At 40.2% G+C, this 24,844-nt stretch overlaps 2 long non-coding RNA genes across 2 annotated transcripts in view; both read right to left on the bottom strand.

Annotated features, from left to right (window-relative positions):
• The window catches only part of LOC133239983 (uncharacterized), a 131,042-nt gene that overhangs the window by 69,852 nt on the left and 36,346 nt on the right, over positions 1 to 24,844 (bottom strand). The gene's annotated exons all lie outside the window — the stretch shown is intronic.
• LOC133239985 (uncharacterized) lies at positions 984 to 24,008 on the bottom strand. Its single transcript, XR_009734065.1, has 2 exons — positions 23,760 to 24,008; positions 984 to 1,149 (listed from the first exon to the last, which is right to left on the bottom strand). It is a non-coding gene; the product is annotated as an uncharacterized LOC133239985 (long non-coding RNA).

Here is a 24,844-nt window from a genome sequence, read left to right as displayed (position 1 = left end):
TCCAGTCCATTTTACTTCAGTGATTCCTAAAATGTCTATGTTTACTCTTGCCATCTCCTGTTGACCACTTCCAGTTTATCTTGATTAATGGACCTAATATTCCAGGTTCCTATGCAATATTGCTCTTTATGGCATCGTATCTTACTTCCATCACCAGTCACATCCACAACTAGGCGTTGTTTTTGCTTTGGCTCTGTCTCTTCATTTTTTCTGGAGTTATTTCTCCACTGATCTCCAGTATTACATTGGGTGCCTACTGACCTGGGCAGTTCATCTTTCAGTGTCATATCTTTTTGCCTTATCATACTGCTCATGGGGGTCCTAATGGCAAGAATACTGAAGTGTTTTGCCATTCCCTTATCCAGTGGACCATGTTTTGTGTGAACTCTCCACCATGACCTGTCTATCTTGGGTGGCCCTACACGGCATTGCTCATAGTTTCACTGAGTTTAGACAAGGCTGTGGTCCATGTGATCAGTTTGGTTAGTTTTCTATGATTGTGGTTTTCATTCTGTCTGCCCCTCTGATGGAGAAGGATAAGAGGCTTATGGAAGCTTCCTGATGGGAGAGACTGGCTGTGGGGGAAACTGTAGGGGAAACCAAAGAATTATATCTTTCAGATATTCAGCTGCTATGAAATATCCATGGTCTATTATAGCTGAAAAATGGATTTTCTTTTTTAGAATAGGAATTCTCAAAGTTTTTCTAATGCAAAAATGGGTCTTGACTCTTGAAGAAGATAGAGCTTAACATGCTTCTAGAAGTTTTTTGACAACTTTTTGTACTGAGCATCTGACTAGTGTTCTACAAATAATACATTGAAAAATGTAATTCCAGTTTGGATAAGTAAACTGAGGCCCAGAAACGAATGGAGTGGGAGCCCATGGATAAAGTAATTACACAAGAAAAACAAAGGCAGGAAGACATTTCCATCCTATGCACCCCCAGCAGCCTCAAAAGGGAGACCATTTCACCGGAGAAGCAAGAGTTATGACATTTATTGATAGTCAAGGAAATAAATTTTATTTATTATTGGATTGCTGTTGTTGACTATTGCTCTCTGTGTGACCACACAGCTTGATAAAATCTTGAACTTAATCTGTTATCTTCACCTTAATGCAACCACATGCTTGACTGTTATAGTTCACACTGAAAAGAAAAAATATTTGCATTTGAAACATTCCTATTTTATAATTACATTTTGATTGCGGAGGCATTATCTGGGCATCCTGCAAAGCTCAACTAATGCAAACCGAATTCCCCTTTAATACCAATCCCAGGAGGAGTTTAACTTGAAAACAGTAAGATTTATGTTTGAGTCTGTAGATTATTTTTAAAATTTTAGTTGTTATATTTTATGTACTGTATAAGGAAGAAAACAGATAATCAGAAAGTTCTGTTATTTCTTCTTTTCCAAAAGAGGCAGGAAAGGCACAAAGCCCACAGTTATCAGTTATATAGTCTGGAAGATGATTGCAGAGCAAACAGGTGCACCATTGCACAGTCACACAACGTCTCGGGTAAGATATATGAGAATAGGACATATCTCTTCTATAATTATAATTATTAGGGTGATTAACATTTATTGAACTCTTTCTATATACCATTTCTTCTGCACAACAACCCAAAGAGGTAGCTACAATTAAGTATCTTCCTTATAAAACCTGGTAAATCAAGCCAGAAAGATTAGGTAACATGTTTAAGAGGCATCGCTGTGTCTTTTCTATGACTCGACATCTATGCTTTTAACCACTGTTCTATATGTGGATAACCACCCAGCAGTGATTCTCTTTTAAGTGTGATCCACTTAAAAGCATCATCCATATGGCCTGAGAACTAGATGGAAAGACCTTCTGAAGCAGAAACTCTGTGGATGGGATGAGCATCAGGTTTTCACCACCCCTCCAGTTGATGCTGAGTTTCTCTAAAACTTAAGAACCATTGCTATGCAGCATGATACTCACTCAATGTGTTTTTGGTTGAGGTGTATTTTAAGAGACACTATAAAGGATTTTTTTTATTATACATTACAGACACATCTCTCAAATATCCAAGGTCAATCTTCAGAGCACATTATAGCAGACACTTTAAATCTTATTTATAAAATCAGTCTAATATATTGTTTTGCTCCTGTCTGTCTTCTTTCCTACCTCCCAGGGCCCCTGCACTTGTATGAGTGCCTGACTCTGCTGCTTTAGGAGAAGACAATCCTACTTCCCTTCATGCTTTCTGAGCCCCAATGTCCTCATGAGTCTACCCCACCTATCTAGGAGTCATCAGCGTCCAGCACAGCCTCTGGCACATTGCAGACAGTTAATAATCATTAACGAAATCATCTATTAAACTGCTATAAACTCTGGAGCAGATTTTCAATGATTATTCTAGGGACGTTTCTGAAAGGAGATTTGTAATACTTGCTGACTAAATATCTGGGTACAACAAAGCATCTATCCAAGCTGGATATCATCATACTTCCATAACATATACATTAGCAATGTGGTCATTTGTCTTCAAAGATGGATTCTCCAGTGATCTACAGCTTCCCAGTAATCACCTTCTGTATACAGTGATTTTTGGTCATTTTTGAGTTTTTTGTTTTTCATTTTTTCATCTTCAGTTTATTGGAGTATAGTTGCTTTACACTGCTGTTTCAGTTTCTGCTGCACAGCAAAGTGAATCAGCTATATGTATATATATATATATATATATATATAGTCCATTTTGGGGGGGTTTCCTTCCCATTTAAGTCACCACAGAGAACCTATTACAACTCTACAGAGCCCTAGTATAGTGCCCTGTGCTGCACAGTAAGTTCTCATTAGTCATCTGTTTTATACACAGCATCAATAATGTATATGTGTCAATCCCCACCTCCCAGTTTGTTCCCTATGTCTTTGTCTCTATTTCTGTTTTTTAAATAAGATCATCTATCCTATTTTTCTAGATTCCACATATATGCATTAAATTGTATATTACGTTAATATATAATAATATACAATATATACAATATACATAATTTTGAAACTGAATCATTTAGGAATGGAGTTTCTGCCTTGGTTTCTTGAAATATGTATTCAAGGGAAAACCAGTCACCACATAAGGAGTCTATACTGAGACCTTTGTGCTGTAAGGGAATCCTAAGAAGCTAGTCAAATGGAGAGGCTCTATGGATAGATAGAAATGTCCAGTCAACCCCTAACTGTCCTGGGCCTTCCAGATGAGGCACAAGACTTGGGAGTGGAAAGCTATCATGGACATCCAGCCTAATGAGCCTTCAGCTGGGACACATCTGCTATCTGACTGCAACCATATGAATGACCTCAGACAAGAGCCTACATGAGCACAGCCAATCACAAAACAGTGAGCAACAATAATGCACTGTTGTTTTAAGTCACTACATCTCAAGGTAGTTTGTTATATAGCAAGTGCTAACTGTAACAATAGGTCAGGGTTTAAAAAGTGTTGCATATGCTGAACATATGTCATGGCGCCTAAATGTAATACAATCGGCTAAGAGAGATGGGTAAGATCTATGTATAATTCATTTCATTTTCTTAGCTTTAGTAACACATTACTGTTGCTTAAATGTGGACTGTACGTGCTCTTCTTATGAGTATAAAAACTAAATTTGCATAGAAGGCAATGTGGCATTTTGCATATTTCAGTGGAGTTAGAAATTTCATTAACAGTACAAGGAATATTTTTATGAGTATCCATGAAAGTAAAAAAAAGGGATAAAATTTGTATCCTGTTTAAAATTTTATAACTTGAGTTACACTGTACATTAAGTAGATTAGTTCCTAATACAACCTAAGAAAAGTGACTAAATGTTGACTGGTACTGCTTCCAGAAAGCTGTGAAGACTAGTATCATGTGAATCAGCCTCTTTAGGGAACCAGATACACACACATTCCATCTTTCATACTGGGACCTTCCCCGAGATACTCCGTAAGCCCACCTGACTGATGTTATTTAGCTTAACATTTGTCAAATTCCTGACCCTGAACAATTTTTATTTTACAATTAATGTTTTTTCTTCTCCACCTCTATCCTTCTCCAATACATAGTCGACTAAATGCATATCTTTATATATACCACTTACAATTTATCACATAGTATATATTGAACAATAGACTGATTCCAAATAGGAAAAGGAGTATGTCAAGGCTGTATATTGTCACCATGCTTATTTAACTTATATGCAGAGTACATCATGAGAAATGCTGGGCTGGAGGAAGCACCAGCTGGAATCAAGATTGCTTGGAGAAATATCAATAACCTCAGATATGCAGATGACACCACCCTTATGGCAGAAAGTGAAGAAGAACTAAAGAGCCTCTTGATGAAAGTGAAAGGGGAGAGTGAAAAAGTTGGCTTAAAGCTCAACATTCAGAAAACAAAGATCATGGCATCTGGTCCCATCACTTCATGGCAAATAGATGGAGAAACAGTGGAAATAGTGTTAGACTTTATTTTGGGGGGCTCCAAAATCACTGCAGATGGTGACTGTAGCCATGAAATTAAAAGATGCTTACTCCTTGGAAGGAAAGTTATGACCAACCTAGATAGCATATTCAAAAGCAGAGACATTACTTTGCCAACAAAGGTCCATCTAGTCAAAGCTATGGTTTTTCCTGTGGTCATATATGGATGTGAGAGTTGGACTATAAAGAAAGCTGAGTGCTGAAGAATTGATGCTTTTGACCTGTAGTGTTGGAGAAGACTCTTGAGAGTCCCATGGACTGCAAGAAGATCCAACCAGTCCATTCTAAAGGAAATCAGTCCTGAATATTCATTGGAAGGACTGATGCTGAAACTGAAACTCCAATACTTTGGCCACCTGAGGCAAAGAGCTGACTCATTTGAAAAGACCCTGATGCTGAGAGGGATTGGGGGCAGGAGGAGAAGGGGACAACAGAGGATGAGATAGTTGGATGGTATCACCAACTCAATGGACATGAGATTCAGTAAACTCTGGGAATTGGTGATGGACAGGGAGGCCTAGCATGCTGCAGTCCATGGGGTCGCAAAGATTCAGACATGACTGAGTGACTGAACTGAACTGAACTGAATATATGCTAGCTTTATTCTATACACAACTAAATCATAATGTACTTATAGGTGAAAGTGAAGTCGCTTAGTCATGTCCGACTCCTTGTGACCCCATGGACTGTAGCCTACCAGGGTCCTCCGTCCATGGGATTTTCCAGACAAGAGTACTAGAGTGGGTTGCCATTTCCTTTTCCAGGCGATCTTCCCAACCCAGGGATTGAACCCAGGTCTTCCACCTTGCAGGCTGACATGTTACTGTTTGAGCCACCAGGTAAGCCTTATAGGCAAAGATCATTTCTTTTTTTTTTCAAGCATTATAGAGATATCATTGACATGTAACATTGTGTAAGGCTAAGGCTCACAACGTGTTGATATGATACATTTATATATAGGAAAATGATTACCACCATAGCATTAGCTATGTAACATGATTAGGTGTGACATGACACATCTATCATGTCATGTAATTACAGTGTGTGTGTGTAGTAATAACACTAAGATCTACTCTTTTAGCATTTTTAAGTATATAATAATGTATTAATAAATATAATCATGTTATACATTAGATTTCCAGAACTCATTCAGTTTATAACTGGAATTGTGTGCCCTTTAATCAATATGTCCCCACTTCCCCCAACACCCAGCCCTTGGTGACCACAACTCTACTCCCTCTCTCTATGACTTCAGTTATTATTTTAGATTTCTGTATAACAGATATAATACAGAATATGTCTTTCTCTGTTTGACTTATTTCACTTAACATAAATTTCTTCAAAGTCCATCCGTGTCGTTATAAATGACAGAATTTCCTTCCTTTTTCATGGCTGGATAGTAATTCCACGATAGACTGATAGAGATAGATATACATGTACCTATAAAAAGTACATATATCTCATCAAGGTCCTGATTCCAATGGCTTTGACTATACCTGGAAGTGGACTTGCGGGATCATGTGGTGGATATAGTTTTAATACTCTGAGAAGCCTCGACACTCTTCTATAGGGGCTGCACCACCCTGCATCCCACAAACAGTGCCCTGAATGCACAGGTTCCCTTTTCTCCAGTTTTGCTAACACTTGCTATCTTTTGCCTTGTTGATAACAGCCATTATGACAGGTAGGAGGGGATATCTTGTGGTTTTGACTCGCATCACTTTCCTGACATTTAGTGATATCCATCACATTTTCACATACCTATTGTCTATTTGTATGTCTTCTTTAGACAAATGTCTAGTCAGTGCCTCTGACCATTTTTCAATCAGATTGATTATTTTTTTGCTACTGAACTGTATTAATTCTTTATATATTTTGAATATTAACTCCTCATCAGATAAACAATTTCAATTTGAAAACATTTCTCTCCTTCCATAGGTTGCCTTTTTATTTTATGTATTTTCTTTTTTTTCCTGCTGTGAGAGGCTTTTTAGTTTGATATAGTTCTGGTGATTAATTTTTACTTTTGGTGCCTGTACTTTTGGTGCAGTATTGAAAAAAGTTGCTGCCAAGACTGATATTAAGGAGATTTAGCCCCATGTTTTCATCTTGAAATTTTCCACGTTCAGTTCTTATGTTTAAGTCTTTAATCCATTTTGAGTTAATTTTTGTGAGTGGTGTAAAGTAGGTGTCAGATTTCCTTGTTGAAATTTTCTCAGCACTATTTATGGAAAGAACTATCCTTTCCTCATTAAGTATACTAGGTTCCACTGTCAAACATTCACTGACTGCATGTTAGGGTTATGTCTGAACTCTCAAGTGTGTTCCATTGGTCTGTTTGTTTTTATGCCAGGACCATATTATTTTGATTACTATTGCTTTTCCTATTTTCCATAATGCTATCCTTTTGTTCCCATTCTGTATTATTTGTGAATCTATTGTCGGTGTTTGCTTTGTGGTTACTGTGAGGCTTGCATAAAACACTAAACATAACGCACTATTTACACTGATAATTGAACTTTGCACACAAAAACTACCCTTGTACTCCTTTTTTATGTTTCCGATGTCACAATTTACGTATTTTATTAAAATTGTGTATCCATTAACAAATTATTGTAGTATAGCTGTTTTTGTCTTTAACCTTTATACTACAGTTAAGTAGTTAACAGACAACCCTATTTCAGCACTATTTGTTAGCAAGTCTGAATCTGACCGTATGATTAACTTTACTAGTGTGTTGTATATTTTCATATGTTTTCATGTTACTAATTAGCATCCTTTCATTTCAGCTTAATTCTTTTCAGCATTTCTTATAAGGCAGGCTTAGTGGTGGTAAACTCCTCAGGCTACTTTTTTAGGAAAAGTCTTTATTTCACCTTTATTTCTGAAAGACAGCATTTTCATTGTTGGATGAAGTATTCTCGGTTGGCATTTTTCTTTCCTTCATCACTTTGAATTTATCATCCTGTTCTTTGCTGGGCCACAAGATCTGTACTGATCTGTACAAATCCACTTCAGTGGTTTGAGAATCTCCTTTTTCTCTTGCCACTTTTAAAATTCTTTGTTTTATTTATTTTTTGTTTGTTTGGTTTGAACTGTATTTTATATATATGTATATGTGTATATATATATATATATTTTTTTTTTTTACTTTACAATATTGTATTGGTTTTGCCATACACTAACATGAATCTGCCACGGGTGTACACATGTTCCCCATCCCCTCCTACCTCCCTCCCCGTACCTTCCCTCTGGGTCATCCCAGTGCACCAGCCCCAAGCATCTTGTATCCTGCATCGGACCTGGACTGGTGATTCGTTTCACATATGATATTGTACATGTTTCAATGCCATTCTCTCAAATCATCCCCCCACCTCCTACAGAGTCCAAAAGACTGTTCTATACACCTGTGTTTCTTTTGCTGTCTCGCATACAGGGTTATCATTACCATCTTTCTAAATTTCTTTTAGAAAGCTTCATTTTAGTGGATCTTGGAAAAGTTCACCTTGGATTGAAATTTTTTGGTACCGATTAGTTTTATGAAGTTAGACTTCCAAATACATCCCCAGGTTTGAGAAGTTTTCAGTCCTTAAATAAGCTTTCTGTCCCCTTTCCCCTTTCTGTCCTTCGGGGACCCCAGTGCGCACACATCGCCTTCTCTTGATGTCATCCCACGAGTCCCATGGCCTTTCTTCATCCCTCTTCATTCTTTTTGCTTCTCTGACTAATTTCAGTTGCTCTGTCTTCTCGCTTGTACTCTTCTCTTCTGTTTGGACAAATCTGCTATTAAAAATTTCTATTGAATTTTTTAGTCCAGCTGTATTCTCTGACTCCAAAAAAAATTCATCTTTGGTTCTTTTTAATGTTTTCTGTATCTTTGTTGAGCTTCTCATTTTTATCTCATATGTTTTTCCTATTACTGTTAAGAAGTTTCTCTGTGTTCTCCTGCAGCTTTCTGAGCAATTATTGAGAATTCTTTGTCAAGAAATTCTTGGATCTCCATTTCCTTGGGACCAGTTACTGGAGATTTATTATATTCCTTTGGTAAAGGAATATAGTAAATTCTTCATGATTCCTTTAGCCTTGAAAAGGTGTTTGTGGAACTGGGGAGGCAGTCATTTCTTCCAGACTTTACGGATTAACTGCAGTAAGCGAAGGCTCTCACTCGAGGCTGGGGACGCACTGGAGCTTACTGGGACCCTGAGTCTAGTGGTACAGGCCCTTAGTGGGAGGCAGGTAGTGGCTCTGGGTGGGGGCTGGGGGGCATGATGTCCCTTCCACTCAGGGTGCTGCGGTTCATAGCATCAACAACTGTGTGGTCCTTGGTAAGTACCAAGATGGGGAGGGAGGGTAGCAGTGGTTGCCAGGGCTGCTCGGATCCTCAGTGGTACCTCAGGTCCACCTGCTAGAGACCAGGGCAGGCAGCAGTGGTGGCTGGAGCCAGTGGTGTGAACACACTTGGCAGTGGGGGCCGTTGCAGGTGCCTATGTAGTAGCAGGGGCTGGCTGCACACAACTACAGACTGGCACAGGCCAGAGCAGGCAGGAAAGACTGTGACCAACCACAGGCTCACTGGCAGCTCTCTCCCGTAGCTGCACAATCTCTCCTTTGGCATGCACACTGCCATGGGCATGTGATGACAGGGGGCAGGCTGGGGGCAGGCACAAGCACAGCTGGAGATGCTGGCTGTAGGTGAGCACAGTGGTGCAGGCCAGTGACGGAAGACAGGGTCTGATCCAAGCCACACGCAGAGGCTCCACTGTGGACGGGCTCTACCATGGCTACACAGTCTCCCTTGGCATGCGTGTAGCAGCGGAGGCTGGTTCCGTGCCTGTACACAGCTGGAGCTCATCCCTGAGCATGTGCATGGCAGTGGGGATAGCTGCAGGGGTCTAGGCTAGTGTCCTGTATTCAGGCAGCCATGGACGGCTGAGCTGGCTATCGTTCCTGAGTTCTGGCAGACGTGGGACTGAGCTGGCATTAGTGACCATGGATACCCATGGAGCTCAAGCTGGTGAAAACAGCAGGGGCTCCAAGGAGGCTGTACTAGCCTTTTAGTTGCTTTGGAGACAAAATCTGCTGGGTTTGCCTGCAGAACAGACCACTGGGAATGCAACTTCTCTTGCTACATGGCAGCTCTTGATAGCCCAGGCGTTCTTCCCTGCTCCTGCACCTCTGTAAAGTCTCAGCTTCGCAGCCTGGTTAAGGTGAAACCAAATCAGGACCTTAGTTAAGAGCCTCAAAAGGCTGGGAAATCTCGTGGCTCTTCTCAATGTTCCTCTCCCGGTGAGAGGAACTCTTTATAGCTGAGAAGTTCCATTTTAGAGCTGAGCAATGCTGGCTTGGGGTTGGAGCAGGGGGCGGGGATGATGCAAACAAAATGAAGCTGTCACCTTCTCTCCTTGCATGGTTATTCTCAGGTTTTTGATCCATTGTGTTGGCAAAATCTCTTAAGTGGAGTCCAGAGCATTCCCAGGGTGCTTTTGTTCATGGATAGCTATCTAATTGCTGATCTTCATTGAGGGGGAAAAGGTTGGGGTCTCCAATGTTGCTATTTTGGTGACCTCCAGAAAAGGTCATTTCCTAACTTCCTTTTGTATCCCTGATAGTACCTGGATTAATATATTAGAAATTATTTAAGAGATATTTATCAAAATGAAGGAATGGGATAATTGCATGGCTGGAAAGATACCTTATTTTGTTTTCCAGACTGAGATACATACAGCATAGTTGATACATTTGAATTGTTTTATCCTCGACCTCTGATTTGTCTGCTGCAGTCTACACTCTATTCTCCAATTCTATTCAGTCTATACAGTGGACTGACTTCTTTGCAAACAAGCTCTGATTTAAAATCCATGATAGAACCGTGATCACTGCCAGACCCACTACTCTCAGCTCACCTTGTGGCTTAACTTAAGTAACAGATACTCAATACCCCAGGCTTCCCCAGTGGCTCAGTGGCAAAGAAACTGCCTGTCAATGCAGGATGCGCAGGTTCGATTACTGGGTCAAGAAGATCCCCTGGAGAAGGGAATGGCTACCCACTCCAGTATTATTGGAAATACTAAGATCATGGCATCTGGACCCATCACTTAATGGCAAATAGATGGGTAAACAGTGATGGACTTTATTTTTGGGGGCTCCAAAATCACTGCAGATGGTGACTGCAGTCATGAATTAAAAGATGCTTGCTCCTTGGAAGAAAACCAAGATTTTGGAGACAAAATCTGCTGGGTTTGCCTGCAGAACAGACCACTAGGAACTCAACTGCTCTTGTTACATGGCTGCTCTTGGTAGCCCAAGACCTTGGTTATCTATGACCAACCTAGACAGCTTATTAAAAAGCAGAGACATTACTTTGCTAACAAAGGTCCATCTAGTCAAAGCTATAGTTTTTCCAGTAGTCATGCATGGATGCGAGAGTTGGACTATAAAGAAAGCTGAGCACTGAAGAATTGATGCTTTTGAACTGTGGTGTTGGAGAAGACTCTTGAGGGTCCCGTAGACTGCAAGGAGATCCAACCAGCCCATCCTTAAGGAAATCAGTCCTGAATATTCATTGGAAGGACTGATGCTGAAGCTGAAATTCCAATATTTGGCCAACTGATGTGAAGAACTGACTCATTTGAAAAGACCCTGATGCTGGGAAATATTGAAGGAAGGAGGAAAAGGGGATGATAGAGGATGAGATGGTTGGATGGCATCACTGACTCAATGGATATGAGTTTCAGCAAGCTCCAGCAGTTGGTGATGGATGGGGAAGCTTGGCGTGCTGCAGTCCATGGGGTTGTAAAGAGTCGGATATGACCGTGTGACTGAACTGAACTGAACCCACTCCAGTGTTCTGGCCCGGAGAAGTCCGTGAACAGAGGAGCCTGGCTGGCTACAGTTCATGGGGTCACAAAGAGTTGGACATGACTGAGCGACAAACAACAACAACAGCAACTCAATACCCCAGTGTTGTATCTGCGGTGAAGTCTTCCCCTAAAGGAAAATGCTGGGGAAACAATGAACAAAGTCATGTACAAGTATAAATCTTCATAAAATATCGAATCAGCATAAGCTGTGACCAGTGAGTCAAGCACTTGACATTTATTTACATGCTTAAAGTTTTACCATAATGTTTAACTTTAAACTAAAGGAAAAGATGTTTTGTGACATCTTCTAAATTATTTCCAGAACTTTGCTTCTTAGTCTATAGAAGAATGTTTATCTTGTTTATCTAAACAAGAATGTTTATCTGTCATGGTGCTGACAAGCCCATCAGCTAAAAAGGGATACAGCACAGATTTTTGCTCTCCATACCACAGATATCACTTAACCACACCAGGAGATTCACCACCACTAAATATCAACACTTTAACACATAAAACTCTGAAACAGGAAACCTCTCAGGGGGTCTTCAACTATCTCAGCAAGTTCTACTAATAGATTTCATACTGTGAGTGACTCACTCACACACACACACTCATACACTGCTTTCCACAGTAGACCTAGAAAATATAATGAAAAAAAGAGGAGAGCCCAGCTGGCAGTGAAGTCTCCTTCTTCACTCTTTAAATACTTTAAGCTTCTTCTACTTGCCTTCACATAAGCACCTCATCACTAATCCGTCTCTCCTCCCCTCTAGGCTTATTTTCACAAATATCCTCAAGAACTCAGGAAAAAAGAAAGCAAGAACAAAAGTCCCCTTTATTATAAGGCAGGAGACTCCCAATATCTGGATAATTGTAGACCATTCTCCGAGCCTGTTGATGGGAAAGAGAGGGAGGCATCAGGGATGCAATGAAATGTAGCACATTTGATCAGGAATGGAAACCTCGGGGATTGAAAGCTGCCTTAGTCTGCTTGAGCTGCTATAGCACAATACTATAGACGGGGTGGCTTAAACAGAGACATTCATTTCTCACAGTCTTCGGTGCTGCAAAGTCCAAGACTAAGGTGCCAGGAGATTTGGTGCCTGGTGAGACTCCTCTTCCTGATTTGCTGTCAGGTGACACAGAGATATCATCTCTCTCACGTCTCCTCCTACAAGGGCACTAATCCCATTTATGGGGACTCCACCTTCATGACCCAACTACTTTCTAAGGTTCCAAATACCTTTACACTGAGGGCTAGAGCTTCAGTATATGAGCGGGGGTGGGGGGTGGGGACACAAACATGCAGTCTACAGCAGCGGCTTTAGAAGAAGTGGACATCAAGGAAATGGGGACACCAAGAAAGGAATGTAGCAGAGAAACAGATGTATTTTGCTGTGAGAAATCGGATCCCACTTTAAAAATTCTCAAAAATATGGAATTCTATATTCATTCTACTCGACTTATTTCCTCTGTCCATTCCACCCTCCTCTTCAGAACTGATGTTTTAACGTATATGTACAAAATTCTCATAGTAAATATTGACAGTTCTGCCTAAGACTATTAAAGTTATGTTATAGTGGTAACAATGCTCTGGAAAAAAATAAGTCAGCACTTTCTCATTTCCATACGAGTCCCAGTGAAGCCACACATCTGTGCAGCTGCTTGAAATATCTGTTTATGTTTTTTTCAAACCAGTTAGCCTTAATTCTTTCCCAGAAAATCACTAGTTGGAGATGTGAATGGCAAAGAAATACTAACCTTAGCACCCTTACATTTCAAATTGTTAGCCTACAGAAATTACTTCCATCTGGTAAATGAATATGTGCAGCTCAGACATCCAGATACAAGAGGCACTTGCATCCCATTGGCAGTTGATACAGTGACCTGAGTCCTTCTCCACAGTTTGATCACCCCTCTCGTTTCATCTCAGCAAGCCCAGGAGCCTACCCTTCACATTTCAGATGTCACTGATTCATGAACACCTTTCTTCCTCTTCAAATCAGATTTGCTCTCTTCCTCCTACAATTCCATCACATGTGGCATCTATTGCATCCTGCCTTAGATGCTTCTTATGAGTCTACATCCTAGCTCTCTTCAGAAATGCTCTGCTCTCTGAGGGCAAGGATTACAGCTTGTTAATCTGTGCACCATCCTTAGATTTGCATATATAATGGATTATGTGATAGACCCTGCAGTATGCCCTTTAGCATATTATCTCAGTCCTTCAGACACCACAGTAGCTGTTGGTGGTACCACAGCTACCACAGCAGCTACCACAGTAGCTGCTGGTCATAGCTGTTGGTGCCCTATCCATGTGTCCTTGGGTCTAGGAATTGTAAGGTTCCTGGGACTTTTAGCTGCCAGAGCCAACATCTCTTTGCCAAGACCTTACTCTGGAGTCCATTCTTCCCAAGGGCACCATGGGAGAAAGTGCTGGAGAATTATGGTTTATTTCCCACACCCTCTCTCTGATCCTCCATCATGACCTAGGGTATTGGTGTTTCAATAGTCCAGCTGCCTTCCACCGTCCATGGCATCACTTTGAGACAAGTGTTTTACCCATGCTCCCTAGTTCATCAGTTTTTAGACTTGAGGGAGCCATAAAATTCCCTGCAGGGTTTATTGGACCAGGCTGCATGGTTTCTAATTCAGTAGGTCTGGAGTGGGACCTAAGAATCCACATTTCTAACCAGTGTTTGAGTGATTCTGGCCAACCTTGAAGCATACTTTGAGAATCAGTCGCTGCTCCAGGTGTCACAGTGATGACTTACTTTGTAGTCTGTTCTTCATTGCTTGCTTTCTCTTTCCTTTCCCTACCTTATTCCCTAACCACTGTTTCTGGGATCACCTTGCAAGTCAACTATTTTTTCTCAGTCCACATTTGGGGGTCTGCTTCCACGGAACCGGAAAAAGAGACGACCAAGATCTATACACTTATTCTTGCCAGGATACACATGAGAACTTCCTTACTTAGAGAGATTAGCCTATGTGTTTCCGGTTACACAAATGGAAAAGTCCAGCCGTTGACTACAAACAATACTGTCTCCATGGCATAAGGCCTTCCCCATATAAAGTCCTCTATAAACATTTCTACAATTAAATTAAATTTTGTTGCTCAACTATCTCACAAATATTAGGATCAGAACCCACTTATGTCTGGAAGTCTCAAAGGTATCACTATGAGTATTTCAAGTTTTATGGCAGAGCCATGCATCTGGAAAGGTGAGCAGATTTGTTTAAGCAAGTCCCCCAGCATCTGAAGAGTTAGGATTGGCTTGGCTCTGCATTGACCCTGTAAGTCTCTTGATGCAACTGAGGTCTGATGTTTTACTCTGAAAATTCAAATGCTAGCCTGGAGAAGTTTACAGCTGCTTGACAGCTGGAGTCCGAAAATCCTAATGCCCCCCTCTGGAGATAATTAGACCCACTGTCTGCTGTCACGGCTGCACTTTGATTCTCCTTTTTATATTAGTCAAGAGCCCAGATTCATCTCTCTCCAGTATGTATCATTTTTGGCTCAGCTCACCACTCTTAAAGAATTTGTTTTATTTTCCCTTCCTCTTTTTATGGATGATGGGATTTTTTCCCCACACAGAACAAAGCATATGTTGTAGATTTTGAGTGGTCTTATGATTCAATCACATCAGTCTTTAAACAATCTTGTCAAAAATTTAGAGGTGGTTGAATACTTAAAGCTCAAAACCAGGCATGACTCTGGCTTCATAGATCAGTCAATCATGGAGCATCAGGCCCTTGAGAGAACTGTACGTAACAGAAAAATAAAATATAATTGCATGAACAATTCACTTTATTAGTTTCCTTGGGATTAAGCTTTTACCATCTATTGTAGCTCTGATAGCAAAAGAAGAAAATAAGGCAAAACTTTGAAATTTTTATAACTTATTCTGTTATTCTGTAGAATGGACTTTGAATTGAATTGTATGATAAACTTAAAAAAAGAAACAAGGAAATACTTAAAGTGAATGTTCAAGTTTATTTATTTTTAATTAATTTCAGTGATTGTAAAACAAGTCAGATTTCTAGCTTGGGAGTTACAATACCAAGAACAAGAGAAAAAAAAAACTGAAAAAAAAAAAAAAAGAGTTGTGTATATTCCCTGTGAAATGTCACTATCACCTCTGCCATGAGAAGAATTACTTTCAGTCAACGGTTTAGAGGCCATGAGCAGAGGAGCCAGGCAGGCTTCAGTCCACGGGGTCGCAAAGAGTCAGACATGACTTAGCAACTAAACAACAAGATTTGGGAGAATGGCATTCAAACATGTAAAATAGCATGTATGAAACGAGATGCCAGTCCAGGTTCGATGCACGATACTGGATGCTTGGGGCTAGTGCACTGGGACGACCCAGAGGGATGGTATGGGGAGGGAGAGGGGAGGAGGGTTTAGGATGGGGAACATATGTATACCTGTGGTGGATTCATTTTTATATTTGGCAAAACGAATACAATTATGTAAAGTTTAAAAATAAAATAAAATAAAAAAAAACTAAACAACAACAACAACAAAAATTGGAGTCCTTAAAGACAGTCCTTTGGAACAGCCTCACTGAATACAAGATGCCTCTGCATCAGTACTGACTTAAATCCATTTGTAAAAAATAAGACAAGTATTTTGAAGCAGCTGAGTATTTTGTCTTACTAAGTGTCTAATGTCCACAAAAATCACTATCAGTAAATAATAATAATAGCAAATATTTACATAGTGTCTGTTCAGAGCTAGCTTCATGAGTATGTGATCAGCTCAGTCTCACAGGCTGTCACACTCAAGACAGGAAACTCCAAATGGGGTTTATTATTTCCCAGTTGCCATCTTAAATTCTTCCTAATCTTTTCTTTGAATCTCTTTTTTGTAAGGTCCAGTGTACAGTGGAGAATGTGCTGGAGGCTTGAAGTCCCAGCCCATGTGTAATGTCTCCTCCACTGCCCCGCCTGGGTCTCCAGGATATGGACTCAGACACCCCAGCCACCCACTCTCCCACTTCAGGCTGTCGGTCACCCTGGTAGCCTCCCTCTCCTGTTCCTGCCCAGTGACCACTGCCACCCTCTGTCCCCAGGAGGGTCCTAGGTTGTAGATGCGGGGAAGGTTGAGCTCTAATCTCTACAACTATAAACATGTGACATATGGTACCTAGGATTATGTTATGCTACATGACAAGAGGGATTCTGAGAGACAATCAAGGTTACTAAGCAAAGTAGAGATCTCTTCAAGAAAATTAAAGATACCAAGGGAACATTTCATGCAAAGATGGCTCAATAAAGGACAGAAATGGTACGGACCTAACAGAAGCAGAAGATATTAAGAAGAGGTGGCAAGAATACACAGAAGAACTGTACAAAAAAGATCTTCACAACCCAGATAATCACGATGGTGTGATCACTCACCTAGAGTCAGACGTCTTGGAATGTGAAGCCAAGTAGGCCTTAGAAAGCATCACTATGAACAAAGCTAGTGGAGGTGATGGAATTCCAGTTGAGCTATTTCAAATCCTGAAAGATGATACTGTGAAAGTGCTGCACTCAATATGCCAGCAAATTTGGAAAACTCAGCAGTGGCCACAGGACTGGAAAAGGTCAGTTTTCATTCCAATCCCAAAGAAAGGCAATGCCAAAGAATGCTCAAACTATCGCACAATTGCACTCATTTCACAACTAGTAAAGTAATGCTCAAAATTCTCCAAACCAGGCTTCAGCAACACGTGAACCATGAACTTTCAATAGTACAAGCTGGTTTTAGAAAAGGTAGAGGAACCAGAGATCAAATTGCCAACATCTGCTGGATCATGGAAAAAGGAAGAGAGTTCCAGAAAAACATCTATTTCTGCTTTATTGACTATGCCAAAGCCTTTGACTGTGTGGATCACAATAAACTGTGGAAAATTCTGAAAGAGATGGGAATACCAGACCACCTGACCTGCCTCTTGAGAAACCTATATGCAGGTCAGGAAGCAACAGTTAGAATTGGACATGGAACAACAGACTAGTTCCAAATAGGAAAAGGTGTACGTCAAGGCTGTATATTGTCACCCTGCTTATTTAACTTATATGCAGAGTACATTATGAGAAACACTGGGCTGGAAGAAGCACAAGCTGGAATCAAGATTGCTGGGAGAAATATCAACAACCTCAGATATGCAGGTGATACCACCCTTATGGCAGAAAGTGAAGAGGAACTCAAAAGCCTCTTGATGAAAGTGAAAGTGGAGAGTGAAACAGTTGGCTTAAAGCTCAACATTCAGAAAACGAAGATCATGGCATCTGGTCCCATCACTTCATGGCAAATAGATGGGGAAACAGTGGAAACAGTGTCAGATTTTATTTTTCTGGGCTCCAAAATCACTGCAGATGTTGATTGCAGCCATGAAATTAAAAGACACTTACTCCTTGGAAGGAAAGTTATGACCAACCTAGAGAGCATATTCAAAAGCAGAGACATTACTTTGCCAACAAAGGTTCGTCTAGTCAAGGCTATGGTTTTTCCTGTAGTCATGTATGGATGTGAGAGTTGGACTGTGAAGAAAGCTGAGCACCGAAGAATTGATGCTTTTGAACTGTGGTGTTGGAGAAGACTCTTGAGAGTCCCTTGGACTGCAAGGAGATCCAACCAGTCCATCCTAAAGGAGATCAATCCCGGGTGTTCTTTGGAAGGAATGATGCTAAAGCTGAAACTCCAGTACTTTGGCCACCTCGTGTGAAGAGTTGACTCATTGGAAAAGAGTCTGATGCTGGGAGGGATTGGGGGCAGGAGGAGAAGGGGATGACAGAGGATGAGATGGCTGGATGGCATCACTGACTCGATGGACGTGAGTCTAGTGAACTCCAGGAGATGGTGATGGACAGGGAGGCCTGGTGTGCTGCAATTCATGGGGTTGCAAAGAGTCGAACATGACTGAGAGACTAAACTGACTGCCTGAAGTGAAGCAAAGTTACTCTAAAGAGGTGTTATTTGAGTGTGTCCGACACTAATCACACAGGACTTGCAAAAGCAATGAGTTTTCTTCAGTTGGGAGCAGAAGAAGAATTCAGATATTCAAAGTGTGAGAAGGACTGCGTGTATCATTGCTGTATGGAAGATAAAGCAGGACTTGTAGGAATGAATGTAGGGGCTGTGGGGTGGGCATTCTGGGAACAGAGAGAAGCCTTCACCTAACAACCAGGAAAGGAATTAGGATCCCAGACCTACAACCACAAGCAACTGGATTATGAAAACAACCTGGACGATCTCAGAAAAGGATTCCTTCCCATAGTCTCCAGACCACAGCTCAGACTGATCTTGATTTTGACCTTCTGAGAGTCAAGTCCTCCTCTGACCTTTACTACTATGAGCCAATAGATGGATATTGCTTTAAGATGCTAACTTTGTGCTAGCTTGTTACACAGCAATAGAAAAACAAATATCCCTCTATTCTGCCTAAGTGGTCCTTTGGCATTGCTTTTTAAGAGGAAGTCAGTTATTACATGATTGGTTGATTGGTTAAAGTAGCCTCTTAAAAGACAGCTTTGCTGTATTTACATCCACCTACAAACAGTACTGGTCTATCAAATAATATATGACCAAGCTTAAAGAGTTTTATGAGTGATAACATTTATACTTAAGTTAAACACAGATTTAACTAGCAAAGTAATGCTCAAAATTATCCAGGCAAGGCTTCAACAGTACACGAGCCATGAACTTCCAGATGTTCAAGCTGGATTTAGAAAAGGCAGAGGAACCAGAGATCAATGACTGATCAAATTGCCTACATTCACTGGATCACAGAAAAAGCAAGAGAATTCTAGAAAAACATCTACTTCTGTTTTATTGATTACGCCAAAGCCTTTGATGGTGTAGAAAATTCTTAAAGAGATGGGAATACCAGACTACCTGACCTGCCTCCTGAGAAATGCAGGTCAAGAAGCAACAGTTAGAACTGGATATGGAAAAACAGACTGGTTTCAAATTGGGAAAGGAGTACATCAAGGCTGTATATTGTCACCACGCTTATTTAACTTATATGCAGAGTACATCATGAGAAATGCTGGGCTGGAGGAAGCACCAGCTGGAATCAAGATTGCCGGGAGAAATATCAATAACCTCAGATATGCAGATGACATCACCCTTATGGCAGAAAGCAAAGAAGAACTAAAGAGCCTCTTGTTGAAAGTGAAGGAGGAGAGTGAAAAAGTTGGCTTAAAACTCAACATTCAGAAAACTAAGATCATGGCATCTGGTCCCATCACTTCATGGCAAAGAGAAGGTGAAACAATGGAAAGAGTGAAAGACTTTATTTTCTTGGGCTCCAAACTCACTGCAAATGGTGACTGCAGCCATGAAATTAGAAAATGCTTGCTTCTTGGAAGAAAAGCTATGACCAAACCAGAAAGCATATTAAAAAGCAGAGACATTACTTTGCTAACAAAGGTCCATCTAGTCAAAGCTATGGTCTTTTCTAGTAGTCATGTATGGATGGAGTTGGACCATAAAGAAAGCTGAACACCAAAGAATTGATGCTTTTGAACTGTGGTGTTAGAGAAGACTCTTTAGAGTCTTGGACTGCAGGGAGATCCAACCAGTCCATCCTAAAGGAAATCAGTCCTGAATATTCATTGGAAGGACTGATGCTGAACTGAAACCCCAATACTTTGGCCACCTGATGTGAAGAACTGACTCATTGGAAAAGACCCTGATGCTGGGAAAGATTGAAGGCAGGAGGGGAAGGAGATGACAGAGGATGAGATGGTTGGATGGCATCACCGGCTTAAGGACATGAGTTTGAGCAAGCTCCGGGAGCTGGTGAGGGATAGGGAAGCCTGGCATGCTGCAGTCCATGGTGTTGCAAAGAGTCAGACACAACTGAGCAACTGAACTGAACAGACCTAAATACAGATAATCAAATATGCAATAAAACATAAGACAACTGAGTGTTCTAAAACTAACTCCTGACTCCATTCATGCCAAGCCCATATTTTGTGCAGGGTGCTGTAAACCTTAAGAGAAATGCTAAAATTTTCTACCTCTCTGAGGGTCATACTTAATTCATAAAAGTGTCAGAGAAAGAAAGAGCAAGGGAGAGCAAAACTGGTATAGAAGTTGTATCATATTCCCTTGTCTCTGCTTCTTATCTTAATGTGGACAGTGTGTCTTTTTGATGAAAATTATTTTACTCTGAAGTCAAACAGAGGTCCTTAACTTCCAGCTCCTGTGAGCTACATATTGGTAAATAGATGGCACAGGAAAAGAGAAGAGGCTTTGTTCTGGACCCATTTGATGTACAGCTCAAACACAGGCTTGGACCAATCAGAGCTGGCCCCAGTCTCCAGCTCATCTTTATGCCCCTTATAACTCAGCCCTCTCTGCACATCAACCATTCCTCGCTGGATCTCCTTAATGTAAGACCCTCCAAAGACTGACTTCTGAAATGTTCAAAGAAAACCTTTCATCTATTCCTCTGAATCCTATTAGTCACTCACCATCTCAAAAGCAGATGTTCATCTCTGTGTGGTAGAAAATAACCATCACACCATTAGAATTCAACTTTCAAACTCCTCTCCTGAAGCATCTGAGTGGTCCAGAAAAAAATCACTACATCAACAATCTACTCTGAATAAATGAAATTTAAGTCAAGACCCATATTATCATTTTACAATTAATTCTCAATGGAGGAACATGCTTTTACATTTTTTTTTTCTTTTTGGTGCCACTCAGCCAGGAGACTCTTAAACACAGCTTGCTACCAACCATTATTTATGCTCCTCTTCTGAGCGGCACCTAATAACTGCTAATTAAGTCTTTTGTAGCCTGACTCTGAACTAATTAGGGTTAATTGAGCCTGCCTGTACGTTTGCTATTCTAGCTCTTTTCCTGATAATCAGGATTTGGGAGCACATTGAATATTTAGTTAGTGAGCTGAGATTTCCTCCACTGGGCGTTCTGCTGCAGGCCTCCGTCATCTGTTAATGGGTAACAATGAACCACTCTCTGCTTTATCTGTACCTTGCTTTATGCTATGTGTGTGTATAAACAGTCAAGGAAAGTGAAAGAAGAAGGACAAACAACGAGGTTGGTGTCATGCTATTTCAAGTTTGATTTTTAATCATTTAAGAGACTTACTCAGGGATATATCTTCTCAGAGAGAGACAATGGAGTTTCTGAGGTTCTGTGCTTGTGGTCCACAAATAAGATGGTTTTTCTTCCTAGTCCTATTCATTTTTAGATGGTTATATCTTTGATTTAGGATTGTGGTATGCCTGTCATTGAGGAGCCTGGTTCTGTATTATTATTATCACTTATTATCATGTTAGCATGCTTATTTGATTTGTATTAATAGCCTCTATGAGAATCATTTCACAACCTTTCAGACCACTGAAAACCCAATCTGCTTTTAAAACTTCAATAAATGTTTTGATCATTTAGCTTGGAATTCCATTCAGTTTTTTAGTCATATCTATCATAAAAAACAATTCTACACAAAAACAAATTTTAAAATTTGTTTTCATGGCCATTCTTCCAAGGAAATTAAGTTAAACAACAAAAACTGAAAGATAATACTAACATGAATTAACAACTTTTCTAATATCACCAAGATGACTGGCTACTCAATAATTTCTTTTTGTATGTTGGTTGCTGAGCCAGAATTTAAAGCAAATAGTTTGGCCACAACAAAGACTAAACTAGAATTTCTTTCATGACCCTCAGATGGGGAGGTGGATAGAGGTCATCCTTGAAGCAAAGAGCCCATCTTATGTTTCTTTCAGATTTCACATATACTAAAAAATTCATTTATTAGTAAAACATTAGTGAATCAATGTGTCTTAATAAGGTGGTAAATGATACAGTTACCTTCTCTATCTTTCTATATATGTACAGTCTAGATGTTTATGTTATATAGTCCCTTAATTCCTTATGTTTCTTAGGTCAGCAGGTGAAAAGACTTTGGTGATCATTCATTTTAATCTCTCTTTACAGATGATAAAGCTAAGGATAACAAAGGTCAAGTAATGGGCCCAAGTTTGCTCACAACTGTTGATGTTGTTGTTTAGTCCCTCAGTCATGTCTGACTCTTTGTGACCTCCTGGACTATAGCCCACCAGGCTTCTATGTCCATGGGATTTCCCAGGCAAGAATATTGGGGTGGGTTGCCATTTCCTTCTCCAGGGGATCTTCTTGACCCAGGGATAGAACCCACGTCTCCTGCACTGCAGGCAGATTTTTTACTGCTGAGCCACCTGGGAAGCCCTTGCTCACAATAATGCTAAAGCTGAAATCCAAACTCAGGAGCAAAGTTGACCTCCTGGAAGTGGGTTTCATTGTGAACGGAAATTCTGAGAACTGATACTGTGTCTGGTCATCTGTTGGAAGCTCCTTTACCTTCAGAAATATCACCAAGCCAGTTACAGAGCCTCAATTCCAAACCTCCATTTCTGCACTGAAGTACCTAAAGCATCCTGCAGCAGCAGCCCATTTAGCATCAGGGCTATTTTAATTTATGTAAATTTGTATTAAAATATAAATTTACATAAATTAAAAGTATCATTTACATAAAGTCCAAAGAAAAGTCTTATTACACAGCTTTCAATTCAGAATTGAAAGCTCCCTTTGAAAAATATCCAAATAAAATAACTAATATCTATATATAGATGTGCCAATATGTGTAAAGGTTCAAAGAAAGTTATATATAAAAGGGAATATATATAAACTCTATAAGCAAAGACTGTGGATAATTTGATTCCATTTTAATTTAATCCAAAATTAATCGATAAAAGTATTATTTAATATATATTTCCATTGAGCTCTCAAAAACCTTGTTTCAGTGGCTTTAAACCAATGATTATTTTACATGCATTAAAATATACTGCCAACAATTGGCTGTTCATTGAAATAATATCTAATTACTGCAGTAGGTAGGGGAAATAATAGAATCCATAATTGTGGCCTAAAAAACTGCAGTTTAAAGCATGCATGCTGCTGTTAAGATTTATGATCACACTAATCAAGTTGATGTCAGGGTTTATTTCATAACGGGAATTTTATGATTCAGGAAAACAACTCTGATGGCTGAGAACAAGTGAAATGGATTGTTCGATGTGCTGTTCCAGAGAACGGTTGTGATCATGTATTTCCCAAGGAATTCTTCCATTTCTTTTTCTCACAGCTCCTTGCATTCTAGTGTGATTAATACTGTGGGCAATTCTTGATTTTTCTGGTAAGATTACTGTAACAGGCAATTCTTAGAGGAAGGGGAATGCAGAGTACTGATAATTAGAATTAATCAAACTATAAAAGGATTCATTACTAGCTCTTGTTTCATCTACATTGCACCATTGTTTTCACTGTGTCCTAAATTAATTTACAGAGATTCTCTAGAGGTGATGACATGGAGAAGTCAATGCCATTGAAAGAACCTTCAGTACTCACAATTCCCAAGGGAAGGAGACATGTCATATTATGCAGGTCTACATGGGGAAGGCCCCTGGTTGGTTAGGAGGCAGAAGGAACGACAAAGTGTGGCCAGAGCCTTACTTCCTGGAAAGGAATGGACAGGATAGGCATGTTTGAGTACGTTCAGGACTGGACAGTTCAAATTATTTCAGCAGGCTCTGGGCTACAGGGGTGGTGTCCAGGTACCTGGCACCCAGTCCTGGGGTGATTTACAGCAGGGAAGTATTGACTAGGTACATAAGAGTTAAATGAAGGAGGTGGTAGGGCTGTGTGGTAGGCTGTGTGGGCTTTCAATTGGCTGGTTTGCATTTGAATGCTGTGCTGACCTAAGAATCATCTTCTCTCCTAGAATTAGGTACCTCTGAGATGGAAAATCTCTCCCCAGCCAGCAAGGTACCAAGATGTCAAAGCATTATAAAATACACAAAACAGAAATACATGATTAATATAACCATCCCTAAAGCTTTATCTCTACTCTTCTTGGTCTGTTTAATTTCAAGAGGAAAAGACTGGTCAAGGGAGGAACTTGTTAAACTGAAATGAGGAAAAATCAAGGTTTTATTGGGTGTCCTATATAAAAAGATTGTCTTTGCATTGGACTATGTTGTGAATGTGTTGCCCACATTTACAAAAACATTAGAGAACTGGTTACGTGTATACTGAACATCTCTCAGATGTGTGATACTATTTGCTAGGGGCTTCCCAGGTGCTCTGTGGTAAAGAATCAACCTGCTAATGCAGAAGATGCAGCTTGATCCCTCAGTCAGGAAGATCCACTAGAGGCAGGAATGACAACCCACTCTGGTATCCTTGCCTGGAAAATCCCGTGGACAGAGGAGACGGGCAGGCGACAGTCTATGGGATCACTAGGAGTCGGACATGACTAAGCGCACATGCATAGGTGTTGTGGGTTTACACGCAAAATACTACTTGATAAATCTTCTGTACAATCTTCTTTCCCTTCAGAAACACAGCCACAAACATACACACACACACAAATATATACTAGAAGTAAGAAGAATTCAGAAATCCTAAATGTAAATAAGGCCTAGATTTAATAA

The sequence above is a fragment of the Bos javanicus genome, chromosome 27 (genome assembly GCF_032452875.1).
Source record: "Bos javanicus breed banteng chromosome 27, ARS-OSU_banteng_1.0, whole genome shotgun sequence".
Lineage (NCBI taxonomy): Eukaryota > Metazoa > Chordata > Mammalia > Artiodactyla > Bovidae > Bos > Bos javanicus.
This window is presented reverse-complemented; position numbering and strand designations above follow the sequence as displayed.